The sequence below is a fragment of the Nicotiana tomentosiformis genome, chromosome 9, assembly GCF_000390325.3.
Source record: "Nicotiana tomentosiformis chromosome 9, ASM39032v3, whole genome shotgun sequence".
Taxonomy (NCBI): Eukaryota; Viridiplantae; Streptophyta; class Magnoliopsida; order Solanales; family Solanaceae; genus Nicotiana; species Nicotiana tomentosiformis.
Window position 1 is genome coordinate 49362445 of NC_090820.1, and position 17956 is coordinate 49380400.

Below are 17956 nucleotides of genomic sequence, written 5' to 3' on the forward strand. Positions count from 1 at the left end.
TACTTCGGGCACCTTGCCCTGCTCCTCATTAATGAGATCCTCTACTGGATCGGCTGGTGGTGCAACTGGGGCAACTCTAGGACCTCCTCGTCCCCTACCTTGGGCCGGTGCCCTCCCCCTGCCTCTGCCTTGGCCTCTAGCAACAAGAGACGCAGCTCCTTTCGGGTCTGGAATGTGTGCTGCGCACGTTCTCCCCATCTGTGAGAGAATAAGATAAAGAACTTAGTATACCATCAATTGCACGATAGGAGGTGAATAAAGAGTAGTTTCCTAACACCCTATAGCCTCTCAAAGATAAGTACGGACGTGTCCGCATCGATCCACAATACTCTATTTGGTCTGCCCATAACTTGTGAGACCTATGTAAACCTATTTCTCTGATGCCATGTTGTCACGACCCAATTCAATTTTATGTCGTGATGGCGCCCGACACCATTACTAGGCAAGCCAACAGTGAAGAATCAAGTGGTTTCCCGTTTTAAATATGTTTGCTAAGTGAATAACATTCCCCGTTGTTAAAAGATTTAGGAATTTATAGATGTAAAATAATTTAATGAAAGCAACTGAGTGCAAATCATAATCATAAAAATAAATCCAAAATCATAAGTCTACTATTGATTCATGATGGGATCGGGCTACGCACCGCAGCAGGTACTTTATAGTGCTGAGTGACTGAGTGTGCTAAGCGAGTGAGCGTGATGAGTGGGAGTGTGACACTATGATTTTGAGTACTCAAAGAGTGTGAGTACATGAGTTCATCATTGTGACACATTGCATCTGACATGCATACTTGACATGCAGGCATAGAGATTCATTTCCTCATGTTATACAGTTTTGTGACATTTATGACTTCACATGCACATTGACATGTAGGCATAGAGATGTACTTTCCTCATGCTATTTGAGATATAATAATCTTATCTGTTGTTGAATGTTTTTGGGAAAAATCACAGCTTTCTGACTTACTCATATTTTGGTGATTTCGGTGAAAGATTTGGGTTTACTTTTATACTTGAAAAGTATGCCTATTTTTCATAATTGTGAAAGAGCTGAGCATCATATCTTTGAGTTATTTCTTGTACTATTTTTATTATATTATTATGATTTGTTGGCTATTGGTGTTGTACTCTGACCGTTGTCCAAGCTCGTCACTGCTTTCAACCTAAGGTTAGGTTTGTGACTTATTAAGTACATGTGGTCAGTTGTACTGATACTATACTTGTGCACCTTGCGTACAGATTTTGGATGCTGATGTTGTTGTGTATGGCGAGAGCCAGAATTGAAGATGTATCTGCATTCCGGTCATAGCTGCCTCTTGTTCTTGGTAGCTTTAGAATTTCTAATCTTTTCATGTATATTTCAAACAGATGATGTATTTATTTCATACCAGCTTTGTAAACTTTAAATCTTACAAGCTCATGATTTGTACTACCAGTCTTTGGGAGTTTTGTATAAAAGTTTGGTTATTTCATCATTTACTTTTTCTCAGTAGATCTCCTTGAGTTGTATTGTTGCTAATTGGCTTACCTAGCAGGTTAGGCTAGGTCCCGTCATGACTAGAGTCCTGCAAATCGATATGTTGACGTCCATACCTTTCTTCGAGAGGATACAGGGCATTTTGGATAAACTTCCCATTTTTCTTTCCTTATCGTGCGACATTGATTCAACTTGAAGCGTAACTCTTTAAATTCCTTCCACTCACTCGTATGCGTATATGAGCACTCGGTATCAGATGTGCATCGACGGCTTGTGATTCCATGGATGAGGTGCGAGATGTGATTTTTGTGTGTTGATGATGGGCCAATCTAGAAGACTTAAGGTCGGGTTTTGACTGTAGCTTGAGCACTGGGATTTTGGTTGTGTGAGCATCTACCTTTGGACTTATATGTCCGGTCACGTCCCTATGAGTGAATTTTGTGGTTCGATGAGTGGTTGGATGGCTATATGAGGAGTATGATGTGACTGCGAGATGTGTTCAGATGGTTTGAATCTGACGAGAAGAGTTTGCTTGAGATGTAAAAAGGACTGTTGGGTGCTTGATTTTTGTCTTGATGTGACGTATAGTCTCGAGATATAAGTGTATTGAAGGATCTTTCATGTTGTTTAATTATGGAACGAAGTAGATTTTCATGTCTTGTTGATGAGTTCAGACTCGGGAATATTAAGTAATTGCATAGTACTTATGGTTGTGGAAGGGTATAGAGAGATGCCAATTTGAGGCTAAGCAGATGGGTTATCTCCTACGGGGTAATCTACGGATGTGTGATCCTTATGATGTTGTGTGGAGGCTTTCTTTTCTACCAGTGGGTATAGGTGTTGCGATTTGATTCTGGATTGGTTGAGAAAGTTGACCTGACCGTCATGAGGATAGATGCGAGCTTAGCAGATAATTTGAGGTATTATATGGTTTGTGTTACATGAGCTTATGAAGGATTTAGTTGAATCTCACTGCGGTATAATGGTAGTAGTATATTGTGGGTAATGTAAGTTATCAAATGTATTATTGTATGGCTTTGATCCAAGTGGCGGAGTCTGCTACAGACGATTTGATTGCATGGTTACGTGTTGTATTGGTTTCAGTCTATGGCATACTTGTGGATCGGTTATGACTTGCAGAGGCTGGTTTTGTGGATGGCATAAGCAAGGAAATTTCTTGATGCATGGTGTAGTGTAACTTGTGGATATATAGAAGTAATGGAATGATTTGGGTTTGTTGTGCATGATAGATGTAATGTACTAGGAAAAGGGATTTACTCGGTTGCTTAGAGGTGTGGATTACTTCTTTGGGTGTTGTAGTGCTGATGGGGAACATGTCGTTCGGCCCATTTGGGTGGTGAAATTGAGATTTGAGCAGAATGGATGACTCTCGAGAAGATTCTAATGGATTCAAGATTTATATGTAGCAATTGAGAATTTTCCGAACTTATATATGGCTAGAATCTGAGATTTGCATCGGATGGTGTCGGGACTTGCAGTATTTCTATATCACTATGGATTATACATTTCAGTATCAGGAAGGTAAAGGAAATAGTTTTATGTTCACATAAGGTCTCTTCAGAGTGGGTGTCTCAGTTGTGGTACTTTGGGGTGGTAAGAGGGAATACATCGGATTATGGGCCTTAGGGCGATGTGGCTTTATGCTAGGATCTTCTGTGGTGTGCTTCGGGTAAGGATCGTGGTGTTCTGGCAATGGGAAGTGTCAACTTGATGGTAATTCGGAAGGAACTCGAAGTACTAGGATAACTTGGTAGTAGGTTGGATCAGCACAGTAATTGATATGATCGGTTCTTTGGGTACTTATGATGTGGTGAGTCTCTACAGGTATTTTGTGGCAATACTCTTGGGTATGGAGACCTGTGTAGCTTAGTTAAGTTAGAGAGATTCAGTTCTTATGGTTTGATTATGTGCAAATGGGTTTCAGAGCGTTCTCGATGGTTTCTACCACGGTTTGAGATGGATATTTCCTACTGGCAAGAGGAGCATGTTGCGCATTATGATTTTCTCCTGGGTGAGATCAAATGGAAAGTTTTTGACTGACCGGGTATGTATTCTGCTTGTGACTCAGAGTTGATTATGATATTCTCGTACTTTTCATATGATGGCATGATAGATGGGGTGTGTTGTGCGAGATTGAGATTTGCATGTGCAAGGTCACGGTTAAGTTTTGAAGGGAAGGTCATAAATTCTTAGGTAACATGGACGATTTCAGATGACTAGATGAATGATACTACTACTTAGTATTGCCTGATGAGAGTGTACATTCATAAGGCGCACTGCGTTTTGACTTATGGATGCTTCATTGGTATTGCGGTACTCGCCTGGTTGATCGACTACTGATATTCAGATTATTGCTATGTGGCACGAAATAATTATAGAAGTACTTCTCATGGGATGATCATGCATGAGAGAGGTATTAGACATTCGATTAATGGAGTTGGGATCAGCTATGGTGATTCATGTGTTCTATGAATTTGGAGACTGTAAGTTCTGAGAAGTAGATTGTTTCGTGGTTGTGTACTGTGAAAACGTGGCCAAAACTAGCCAGATGATAGTGTGTGATATGGTTAGGTCATTGTGGACTTTCGGAGGGTTATTTATCTATTTGTGGATGACCAGGGTTGATTTGGGGGCTCATTGGTAGGCCTAATAAGGATGTATATCCTACACCGGGTCGTATTTGTTGACTCGGCACCGTTATTGAAGAAATGTGTGTCATTCGGTTAGAATTGATCTTATGTGTATCCGATGTGTTTTATGTGTTACTCTTCTATGTTACGAGGGGTTGTGATTTGTTCGTTATATGCACACATGGTGCGGGTCTGTTTGGGTCTTGTAGCGTAATTTGAGCGAGATGGTTATTAGGGTGTTGAATGGTTGATTGCGTGTTGATTAAGTTCTTTCTGGGCTGTGGTATAAAGTGTTATTCGCTTCTCCATGGTTATGTCCATGCACTTGTGTACTTTGCGTCGAATTTCTTAAGGTTGTTGATTTTGAGCATTGGGGCTCGAGGTATTTCATATGGATCGGTGTTTAGATGGGTGACGTATTACAACGGGCTTATAATGGAATATAATCCTTTGTGATAGATTCGTGTGCTTTGGTTATACTGTGTGTGATGGGTTCCTAGAATTGCGATGTGGTGGTACTTGTTGAGCTTGCGAAACGGTTCTCTCATTGGAGTCATTTTTCATTTTTAAGTGCATTTGAATTATTGCGTATTAGTGCACGGATTGCACAGATTTGTGGCTCTGGGTAGTATTGGTGTGGCATGTCAGTAGAGTAGCTCGTATTTGATGCGATGAAGCCTTTGGGCCTGAGGTGGTTGCTATCGAATTTGATTACAGTGTGTTTGGAAGAGTAATATCGGAAGTCAGCTTAGAATTTAGGCTATGGTTCTGGCTAGGCAAGAGAGGTCCATGACTTGTTGATCTGACGAGTCGTTATGAGTTTCTGCTTGTTTCTTTCATCATCAGCAGTGTACGAATGTTTTAGAATGGGATTTTTTTGATATGAGATTTGTTACCGGTACCAGATTTGTTTTGAGCAACTATTGCGGTAAGATGTTATTGTTATAAGTATTTGAGTTACAGAGTATGTCATGTGATTACATCTTGGGTAAAGTTTATGGCTCTATATAGCTTGTTCAGACTTATACATTGTGTAAATGCAAGATTCGGGTATTGTAGGAAGTTCAGGATATTGGAAATTGGATTCTCAGGTTTACAGAGTAAGGTTAAAGTAATGATCTTCAGTTATGTTGTGTTTTCGGGACTATATGGAATAGGGTGATGTGGGATCACCCCCGGGTATGTGCATGGTAAGGTTACACGGCGATTTGATGGCTTTGGAACTACTCTGGGCATGTTCCAGGATAAAAGTATGTTTAAGTGGGGGAGAATGTAATGACCCACTCGGTTATTTTGAGCATTCACATTCCGTTCATCTATTTGAAGTCTTGATTAGCTTCGTATGATGTATTATCACTTGTGTGTATGGTTTTGGTTTTCAGGTGTTTCGGTATTTGTTTGGAAGAATGAATTTCATGTTTGAAGCTTTAAGTTGAAACAGTTGACCAAGTTTGACTTTTTAGTATTTGACCTCGGTTCGAAATTTTGATGGTTCTGTTATGTTCGGATGGTGGTTTTGGACTAAGACATATGCCAGGATTTGCATTTGGATATTTCTAGAAGTTTTCGACGCTAATTGGCGAAAGTTTAAAAATTTGAAGATTTGGAATGTTTATAGGTTTGACCGGGAGTTGACTTTGATAATATCAGCTTCGTACTATGGTTCTGAGAATTTGAATAGCTTCGTTATATCATTTGGGACTTGTGTGCAAAATTTGAGTTCATTTCGGGTTGATTTAATAAGGTTCGGCACGAGTTTTGGAAGTTGAAAGATTCAAAGTTCATTAAGTTCGATTTGATGTGCGATTCGTGGTTTTGATGTTATTATGCGTGATTTGAGTCCTCAAGTAGGTTCGTGTTATGCTATGGGACTTGTTGTAATGTTCGGACGGGGTCCCAAGGGGCTCGGGCGTGATTCAGATCAAGTTCAGACCATTTTTCTTCATAATTGCATTGCTGGTTCCTGCTGATGTCTGGTGCACCAAGTGTTCTTCGCGATCGCGAAGTTAGAAGTGCGATCGCGTAGAGGAATAATCTGGAGCTGAGCATTTCTTCTTCGCATTCGCGAGTAATTATCCGCGTTCCGTAGGTTGCTGGAGATTGGGCATCACGTTCGCATAGAGCTGAGCTTAGAGCTGGGAGCTTCTTCAACGTGTTCACGTGAGAGGGGACGCGTTCACGAAGGTTGGGCGCCTGTGTGCTTCGCATTCGCAATGCTAATGTTGCAAATGCCTAGAGCTTTTCTTGGTGGCAGTTCTTTCGTGCGTTGCGATCGCGATGTTTGTTCCGCGATCGCATATAGTATTTCTGGGGTAGTGTTTTTTCTTCTTCGAGATGGTATTTCCACGATCCCGATTCATTGATTCGCCCAGTGATTATAAAGTAGTCTATTTCGGAGGTTTCGGCCATTTTTGCATATTAGGAGCTATGGAGCTCAAATTGAGATGATATTTGAAGCAAATTTTACCATATGGATTGGGGTAAGTGTTCTCTACTCGGTTTGGATTATATTTCATGAATCTATTCTCATTTTTGGCTTTTGGTGGATGAATTCAAAAGAGAATTTGGGGTTTTTTTGTCTAAAGTTTAATATAGTGAATTTTTGAGTTTTGAATAGCGATTTGGAGTCGGATTTGAGTGAAACTAGTATGGTTGGACTCATAATTGAATAGGTTATCGGATTTTGTAATTTTTTTGTTGGGTTTCGAGGTGCGGGTTCGGGTTTGACTTTTGGTTGACTTTGGGCTTTTGATTAAATATTCCACCTTTATCGATTGGGTTTGTTTCCTTTGGCATTTTTTTATGTTCTTGAGTTGCTTTCTGTTAGTTTTGAGTCGTTCGGAGGTCGGTACGCGTGGGATGGCATTTGTGGAGCATCGTTGGGCTTGCTCGGTATTGGATTTGGCTTGTTCGAGCTAAGTAACACTTCTAAACTTGGTGCTGATGGTATGAACCCCATAATATATGTGTTATATTTTCGGTGTTGAGGTGACGCGCATGCAAGGTAACGGGCGTGTGGGCGTACACCATGTGAAGTATGATTCGGTTGATTCTGTGATATTGTGTAACTACCTAATCTTATTTTTATCCATGAAATTTCTACGTGCTAGAGTAATTGAATTGTGATCCATGTTAGAAACCATGTTTAGGCTATATGATTTTTCTGTTAGGACCCACTGAAGTCATTTCTATTATTGAGTTATTTGCCCATATTGCATTTACATACTCAGTCATATTCATTCATTTACATATCATATCTCACTCTCTGTTATCATTTATTATCACATTATGTTGTGATCATTATTTGGGTTGTTTGGCATGAGATTTGTGAGCCCGAGAGGCTAGAGAGATTGATGACTGAGTTGGAGCCTGAGGGCCGGATTATGAATGATATTGATGGGATAGGGTTGCACGGCACAACAAGTGTTATTAATTCATGATGGGATCGGGATACAAGCCGCAGTACGTGTTATTGATTCATGATGGGATCAGGCTGCACACCGCAGTAGGTATTACTGATTTACGATGGGATTGGGTTGCACCCTGCAGTAGGTATTATTGATTCATGATGGGATCGGGTTGCACGTCGCAGTAGGTTATATTAGCGCTTGGGCAGGATCTGCCCTTCCGGACTCTGCACACCCACATTGATACTATTGATTCATGATAGGATTGGGCTGCACGCCGTAGCATGTACTGTACAGTGTTGAGTGACTGAGTGTGCTGAGTGATTGAGCGTCATGAGTGAGAGTGCGAGACTATGATATTGATTACTCTGAGAGTGTGAGTACATGATTTCATCATTGTGACGCATTGCATCTGACATGCATACTTGACATAGAGGTATAGAGATGCATTTTCTCATGTTACACGGTTTTGTGACATTTATGACTTCACATGCACATTGACATGTAGGCAATGAGATGTACTTTCCTCATGCTATTTGAGGGAAAAATCATTGCTTTCTGACTTACTCATATTTTGGTGATTTCGGTGAAAGATTTGGGTTTTACTTTTATACTTGAAAAGGATGCCTATTTTTTGTAATTGTGAATGAGCTGAGCATCATATCTTTGAGTTATTTCTTATATTATTTTTATTATATTGTTATGAGTTTTTGTTGGCTATTGGTGTTGGACTGTGACCATTGTCCAAGCTCGTCACTGCTTTCAACCTAAGGTTAGGTTTGTTACTTATTGAGTACATGGGGTCGGTTGTACTCATACTATACTTCTGCACATTGCGTGCAGATTTTGGATGCTGATGTTGCTGTATATGGCGGGAGCTGGCATTGAAGATGTACCTGCGTTCCAGTCATAGCTGCCTCTTGTTCTTGGTAGCTTTAGAATTTTTAATTTGTTCATGTATATTTCAAACAGATGATGTATTTATTTCATACCAGCTTTGTAAACTCTAAATATTAGAAGCTCATGATTTGTACTACCAGTCCTTGAGATTTTTGTATAAAAGTTCGGTTATTTCATAATTTACTTTTTCTCAGTAGATCTCTTTGAGTTGGATTGTTGCTAATTGGCTTACCTAGCGGGTTGGGCTAGGTGCCATCACGACTAGTTGGGTTTTGGGTAGTTACACATCATGTCTAAAATTTGACTTCATCATAATGTCTATGTTGACACACCTGCCTACATACCTAGGTTGATTGATCTGTCACTAGAACCAAATCTGTCTAATACATGTAAAATTTGCTTGCTTTTGTGGTTTGGACCTTTATAATGAACAAAATAATCTGATCCTAGATTGTCTGCTCTTCTGTTTTACTCTATAACCTTACAGTCCTTTAGTGAAAGTATTTATATATATTTGAATATCCCTTGTCATGCCTTTGCCTCTAGTTATCTGTTAATACACTCCCTGCTTATCTTTCATTCAAGAGACATTCATGGTGTGCTCTCATGCTTCTCTCTTAGAATTGTATTGTGACATAAAGAAGAATGTGAACCTTGCTAATGACATAGGATTTGGAACATAAGTTAAACTATGATCACCAAAGAACTTAAAAGAACTCACGGGTATGTCTGCTTTGTTGAATACCATACTGTGTTTAAATGAATATATTGACTCTTAATAAGCCTATAAGCCTTTGATAAATTTGAACATAGTCTGATAGCTGTTAAAATATTGTGAATTCAAACTTGAACTTGTTAGTATGACCAATAAGTTGATGTATATATCTTCTCTACCCCTTGAATCACCTAACTTAATATTTAATCCTCTGAACTAGTCTACTGGTTTTTGCCTCTCTTTGTTTACATCTGTGATTCATTTCTTTGGGTATTCTTATGCGTACTGAAGTGTTGACAATTTACTACACTCTTGTGTTTGGGTTGTGACCTCAATAGTGTAATCTGGTATCACACACTTATAATGGTGCTCTATATAACTTATGTGGGAAATATGTACACTAGAATCTGTGTATTTACTGTTAGTTGTCACAATGAATGCCTCATTGACAACTAAACCTATAGGGAAGAGTAGGTGAGAATGGTTAAGGGTATTGAGCAGTAGGATCTAGCTTGTGGTTGAGATGCCCGCCCTGACACAAGCACTGCTCGGGGTCCCTGAGACCCTTGTGAACACTTAAGTGCCAGAGATCCAAATAGTGTCTTGTCCATAAATAGGATTTTTCCCTAAGCTCTTAATCATTGACACTTATTGATCCCTTTAGGATTAATGCCAAATGGAAAGAAAGCTTCACTGTGATCCTTATTTTTGTTCACTCTATAGAGCCTTACATTGCCTTTACTACATCTTTAATTATAGCATTTGTTACAATCTCATCGGGCCTCATATTGTTCACGACCCTATTTCCCCTATAGGTCGTGATGGCACCCAACGTCGCCGCCAGACAAGCCAACGGTGAACTAGCCATGTTCTTATTATTTTTAATAAGTTTCCAAGTAATTAAATTCCATTTATTAAGATATTAAGGAGAGGAAAATTTAATAAAATAAAACGAATACAATAGAGTGGGCAAATATAGTGACATAAATACTCCAAAACTATAAAGTCTACTAGTATGTGTGCCAAGACCTAGTGTCACAAGTGTATGAGCAACTAGTAGAATATACAAAACTCTAACTACTATCTGAAATAAAGTAGACAGAAAAATAGATACAAAAGAGAGACTCTAGGTGCTGCAGAACGGCTCACGAAGCAGCTCAGCACTAGGCCTCGGGGTAACGGGGGTGCGTGCCAATATGACCGCCAGATGCACCTGCCTTAGATCCTGCACGATTAGTGCAGAAGTTTAGTGTGAGTACATAAACAACATGTACCCAATAAGTATCTAGTCTAACCTCGAAAAAATAGTGGCGAGGGGTCGACATCGACATTTACTATGGGCTAATAATAAAATGCAGGAATTCTAAATAAGCATGGGTTATGTAAATAATAAATATAACTCAGTAACAAGAAGTGAATAATAATTCTTTCACTAATAATAAAGTCCAAGTCAATTTCTGTCATTAAATAATTATAACCGCTCAAGCCATAAAATAATATCAAGTATATCTAGGCTCCGAGTATTATCATGCACGATTTATTCTGAGGTCGTACGGCCCGATCCAAAAATATATTGTGTGCACTGCCGAGGGTCAAACGGCACAAACCATTGCTGCATCTATTAATCTGCTAAGGCAAGCGATCTGCTCCCATGAGAGTAGAGACGTTTACCTCCCTCGCGGAAGTACTTGCGACGCGAGTGGACATGTATTTCTCAGAGTTATTATATATTCCTCAATTCGTTCAAAAAAAAAGAAATCTAAATTGGAGAGTGTCAACCTTACAATCCCTAATCTCACCTTTATTTTACACAATTAATATGCATAATAAACATAATAGTATAATCAAGGCATGATGTAAATCTAAGACTACACGGACATCTCATGGAATACAGCTACGCATGGACTCACGTCACCTAGCTCCCCATACAAGTAATTCACAACGAAAATACATCTAAGGGGATGAGTTCCCTCTTACAAGGTTAGGCAAGAGACTTACCTCGTTCTCAGCTCACTTTCAATCCACAAATATGCTTTAAATCCTCAACTAGGTGCCAAACAACTTTAAACTAGTCAAATGTTATATAAATTAATCAATACATGTTCAAAAGTTCATAATTTAACTATTAGAGTAACTACCCAACCCAAATTGGAAAATTCCAAAAATTCACCCCCGGGCCCAAGTGCCTGGATTTCAAAAACTTTAAAAGATAGTTGTTACTCGTAACCTCACAAACTCAAATATATAATTTTCATCCCATTCCATAATCATTTTCGTGGTTAAATCTCATTTTTATCAAAACATAGGTTTTTCAACTAAACCCATAATTTTCACAATTTTATATGTTAAAATCTACCCATAATATATGTATTTAAATTACATTGGATAGAAATTACTTAACTTCAATAGCTAGGTGAAAACCCCTCTCTAAGAAGCTCCAAAATCGCCCAAGAAGTGAAAGAAATAAACCCAAAATGGCCTAAGTCCCGTATTAAATGGACCGCACTGCCTCCAGCATTTCCACTTCTGTGGACCTGGGGCCGCATTTACGGCACTGTACCTGCGGACAAGGCATCGCAGGTGCGGTCCTAGCCCAGGATGGCTGACTCCACTTCTGCGGATGGTCTCCCACTTTTGCGGAAAGTGGAGCACATCTGCGGTCTTCTCGCACCTGCGAACTTTTCATCGCAGAAGCGAGGCTGCTTATGTGCATCTTCCTCTGCTTCTGTGGACCACTGGCCACATGCCCAAAGCCGCTTCTGAGGCCAAGAGCTCGCACCTGCGGCCAAAAGCTTGCAAGTGCAGGCACACTAGAAATGGTGCACCAGCAACCCCTTTCAAGCTCTAACTCGATCTGTGCAACGTCTGAGTAGCACCCGAGGCCCCCGAGGCCTTGTCCAAACATACCAACAAGTTTGTAAACATGATACGGACTAGCTTGAACCCTCGGAACATGAAAACGACACCAAAACTAAGAATCACACCCCAAACCAAATTTAATCAACTTAGGAACTTCAAGTTCTTCCAACTTGCTCCGAACGCGCAGAATCATACTTAAACTACTCGGAATGATACCAAATTTTGCGTGCAAGTGTTAAATCAACATACAGAACTATTCCCTGGCTTGGAATCCCACACGGACCTCGATAAACCCAAAACATACTCCTAACTAAATTTAAAGAACGTTTAAACCTTCAATAAGCTAACTTTCACTCTTAGCCGCCGAAACGCACCCAAGTCATCCAAAACTCGATCCAGGTATACGCCCAAGACCAAACTCATCATACAAACCTATTGGGATCGTCAAATTCTGGTTTTGAGCTCGTTTACTAGAAATGTTGACCCAAGTCAAACGTAACCCTTTAAAGCCAATATTAAGGAACTAAGTGTTCCGATTTCAACTTGAACCCTTCCAAACTCGAACTAACCATCCCCTGCAAGTCATAAAATAGTAAAGGCACATATGTGGAATCTTATTTAAGGGAACGGGGATCTAGAAAGCAAAATGACCAATCAGGTTGTTACATTCTCCACCTCTTAAACAAATTTTAGTCCTCGAATGGGTATAAAATCATACCTAGAGTGCCGAATAAGTGTGGATATCTGCCCCGCATATCCTCCTCGGCCTCCCAAGTCACCTCTTCGACTGGTTGGACCCTCCACTCAACTTGTATCGTAGAAATCTTCTTGGACCTCAACTGGTGAACCTTCCTCTCAACAATGGAAAATGGCTCCTCCTCATAACCCAGGCTCTTATCTAGCTGAACCATGCTAAAGTCTAACACATGCGACCTGTCGGCATGATACCCCCGGAGCATAGACACGTGGAAATCCGGATGAACTCCCGATAGACTAGGAGGCAAGGCAACTCATAAGCAACCTCCCCAACTCGTCTCAACACCTCAAATTGTCCTATAAACCTTGGGCTCAACTTGCCCTTCTTCCCGAACCTGATGATTCCCTTCATCGGCGAGACTTTCAAGAGAACCTTCTCGCCCACCATAAATGATAAATCACACGCCTTCTGATCTGCGTAACTCTTCTATCTGGACTATGCTATGCGAAGTCGCTCTTGAATCAACTTTACCATTTCCAAGGCATCCTTCACCAAATCAGTACCATATAACGTAGCCTCACTGGGATCAAACCATCTGATGGGCGAACGACATCGCCGACCATATAAAGTCTCAAATGGAGCCATCTCGATGTTGGACTGATAACTGTTATTGTAAGCAAACTCTGCCATAGGAAAGAATCAATTCCACTGCCCTCCGAAGTCAATCATGCATGATCTGAGCATATATTCCAAGATCTGAACCGTCCTCTCCGACTGCTTGTCGGTTTGCAGATGAAAGGCTGTGCTGAGCTCTACCTGGGTCCCCAACTCACTCTGTACTGCCCTCCAAAAATGCGAAGTAAATTTAGGGCCTCTATCTGATATGATGGAAATAGGCACACCATTCAACCGAACAATCTCCTGAATGTAAATCTGAGCCAATATCTCTAAAGAATGTGTGGTCACAACCGGAATGAAGTGTGCCGACTTGGTTAACCTGTCGACAATGACCCAAACTGCATCAAACTTCTGCAAGGTCCGCGGCAACCCAACAATGAAATCCATAGTAATGCGCTCCCATTTCCACTCAGGTATAACTATCTGCTGGAGTAGGCCACGTGGCCTCTGATACTCATACTTAACCTGATGGAAATTAAGGCACCTCGCTATATATTCAATTATGGGTGAATAGAATACCATAAATTGTGTACCACCTCTAGAATATTTTCCCTCAATCCATCAATATTAGGGACACATAGACAACCCTGGAGTCGAAGAACACCATCCACACCGATAATAACCTCCTTGTAACCACCCTATAGTACCCTCTCCCTGAGAACCAATAAGTGTGGATCGCCGTATTGGCGAGCCTTGATTTGCTTGAATAGTGAATACTAGGTGACGACGCATGCATGAACTCGGCTGGGCTCTGAAATATCCAACCTCACAAGTCTGTTAGCTAAGGACTGAATGTCCAAAGCTAATGTCCTCTCCTCTGCTGAAATGAATACCAAACTACCCATACTATCCGTCTTTCTGCTCTGCCTTTCTGCTCAAGGCATCCACAACCACATTCGCCTTGCCCGAATGATAAAGGATGGTAATATCATAATCTTTTAGTAACTCAAGACACATGCGCTGCCTCAAATTGAGATCCCTTTGTTCGAACAAATTCCACAAGCTGCGATGATCGGTATAAACCTTACAGGACATCCCATAAAGATAATGCCTCTAGATCTTGAGAGCATGAACAATCGCGGCCAACTCCAAATCATGTACGGGGTAATTTTTCTCGTGGGGCTTCAGGTGACATGAAGCATATGAAATAACTCACCTCTACTGCATCAATACATAACCCAGGCCAACGCGTGAAGCGTCGCAATACATAGTGTACATCCCTGAATCGGAAGGCAACACTGGCACCGATGCTAAAGTCAAGGTGGTCTTGAGCTTCTGAAAGCTCGCCTCACAATCATCGGACCATCAGAACGGAGCACCATTCTGGGTCAATCTAGTCAAAGGTACTGCAATAGATGAGAAGCCCTCCACAAACTGATGATAATAACCTGTTAATCCAAAGAAGCTCTTGATCTCGCTCGTTGTGGTAGGACGAGGCCAACTCTGAACTGCCTCGATCTTCTTGGGATCTACCTTAATACCCTCTCCTGATAAAACATGCCCCAAGAATGCTACAGAATCTAACTAAAACTCATACTTGGAGAACATAGCATATAGTTTCTGTTCCCGTAAGGTCTGAAGCACCACTCTCAAATATTGCTCGTGCTCTTCCATGCTACGCGAGTAGACCAAAATGTAATCAATGAAGACAATGACAAACGAATCAATATATGGCTTAAACACCTGGTTCATCAAATCCATAAACATCGTTGGGGCATTAGTCAACCCGAAGAACATCACTAGAAACTCATAGTGGCCATATCTAGTCCGAAAAGCCGTCTTCGGAACATCCGAACCACGAATCTTGAACTGATGGTACCCCGATCTCAAGTCGATCTTAGAGAACACACTGGCACCCTATAACTGGTCAAACAAATCATCAATATATGGAAACGGGTACTTGTTCTTAATGGTAACATTGTTCAATTGGCGGTAATCAATGCACATCCGCATAGTCCCATCTTTCTTCTTCACAAATAACACAGGTGCACCCCAAGGCTATACACTTTGTCTGATGAACCCCTTTACTAGGAACTCCTCAAGTTGTTTCTTTAACTCTTTCGGAGCCATGCGGTACGGTGGAATAGAGATAGGTTGGGTACCTGGAGACAAATTAATGCAGAAATTGATATCACGATCTGGTGGCATGCCTGGAAGATCAGAAGGAAACACATCGGAGAACTCCTAGAGCACGGGCACTGAATCAATCACTGGATTCTCTGTAGTAGTATCCCAAATATAAGCTAGATAAGCCAAACAACCTTCTCGACCACGTGTGGAGCCTTCAAAAAAGAGATAACTCGACTAGATGCATTGAGAGACTAACCCTTCCACTCCAATCTAGGCAACTCCGGCATCGCCAAGGTAACAGTCTTAGCATGGCAATCAAGGATGGCGTGATATGGAGACAACTAATCCATGCCCAGGATGACCACAAAGTCGGTCATATCAAGCAACAGGAGATCCACTCTGGTCTCATAACCACAGAAAGTAACGATACAGGATCGATAGACCCGGTCTACAACAACAGAATTGCCTACTGGAGTGGACACATAAACAGGAGTACCCAAGGACTCACGGGGAACACCCAAGAAATGAGCAAATAGAGATGAAACATATGAATATGTAGACCCTGTATCAAATAGTACTGAAGCATCCCTACCACAGACAGAGATAATACATGTGATCACGACATCTGAGGCCACTGCATCTGGTCTGGCTGGAAAAGCATAGAATCTAGCTGGAGTGCCACCTGTCTAATCTCCAGTTGTCTGACCTCCACCTCTAGAACCGCCCCTACCCACCTGCCCTCCACCTCTGGTGTGGAAGCTGGTGTTGTAATCATAGGCTGATGACCTTGATGTACTGCCTTGCCCAAAGTCTCGGACAAAACCTCTTCATGTGTCCAGGATCCCCACACTCGTAACAACCCCTCGGAATGGTGGACTGTTGACCTAAAGTCTGACCATGATGGCCTGAATAACCACTGGAGGAACCCTGAATAGCTAGTGGGCCGTAGGAACTCTCTGGCATGGCGCTGAAAAAGGGCCGTACTGGAGAAAACCGAGGAGGCGGCGGTGCTAGATATGTAGTTTTGCTAGGCTGACCCTCACAAACTGACCTCTGCCCACAGCCGGGGTACCACTGAACTCTCCAGAATATCGAAACTACTTATCTCTTATCGCCTGCTCTCGACTCTGCTGACAAATGCCCTCGATCCTGCGAACTATATCCATAACTAGCTCATATGAAGTCCCCATCTCAACCTCTCGGTCCATAGTGGCCTAGATACCAGAGTGAAAATCGACAACAAACCTCTACTCTCTCTACATCGGTGGAAAGTATCATAAGTGCATGACGAGATAACTCAGAGAATCTAGCCTCATAGTCGGTTACTGACATATGACCCTGTTGGAGCTGCTCGAACTAAAATCGCAACTCTTCCCTCTGAGAGGGTGGAATATATCTATCTGGGAAGAGGCGTGTGAACTGGTCCCAAGTCATGGGAGGAGAACCTACTACTCTGCCGAGAAGATAGGACTGCCACCATCTACGGGCCCTGCCCTTCAGCTGAAAGGTGGTAAAGTCCACCTCGTGGGACTCTAATATCCTCATGTTGTGTACACTATCCCTGCACCGATCAATAAAGTCCTGGGGGTCCTCATGTCGCTCACCTCCAAAGACTGGAGGATGTAGCCTAGTCCATCTGTCCAATAGCTTCTGCGGCTCGTCGGCCGCAACTGGTCTGGACTCCGTTATAGCTGCTACAACTGGCTGAGCTCGGCCCACGGGGGTGCGCCCGAGGTCTTATATACGGCAACTGCATACCCTGGAGCCTGAACGTTAGGGGTCTGTGCTCCCCCACCCGCCTGAGATGTGGCTGGGTCCACTGGAAATAAACCAGCCTGAGTCATAGAATCCATCAACCGCAGCATACGGCCCATAACCTCCTGAAATTCTGGCGCGGACATGAAATCCGTTGAGGCTGGCTCCGCTGCAGGCACCTCGCCCTGCTCCTCAATAATAGGATCCTCTACTGGATTCACTGCTAGCATAGCTGGAGCAACTCTAGGACATCCTCGTCCTCTACCATGGGCTGGAGCCCTCCTTTAGCCTCTGCCTCGGCCTCTAGTAACCGGGGGAACAGCTTTTCCATAATCGGGTACATCTGCCATGCGCGTTCTCACCATCTGTGAGAGAATAAGGGAAATATACTTAGCATAACATCAATTGCACGATAGGAGATGAAGAAAGAGTAGTTTCCTAACACCCTATAGCCTCTCAAAGATAAGTACGGACGTCTATGCACCGATCCGCAAGACTCTATTAGGCTTGCTCATAACTTGTGAGACCTAGTGCTCTGATACCATGTTGTCACGACCCTATTTTCCCTATAGGTCAGGATGGCACCCAACGTCGCCGCCAAGCAAGCCAACGGTGAACTAGCCATATTTTTATTCTTTTTAATAAGATTTCAAGTAATTAAATTCCATTTATTAAGATATTAAGGAGTGGAAAATTTAATAAAGTAAAAGGAAGACAACTAAGTTGGCAAATATAGTGACACAAATAC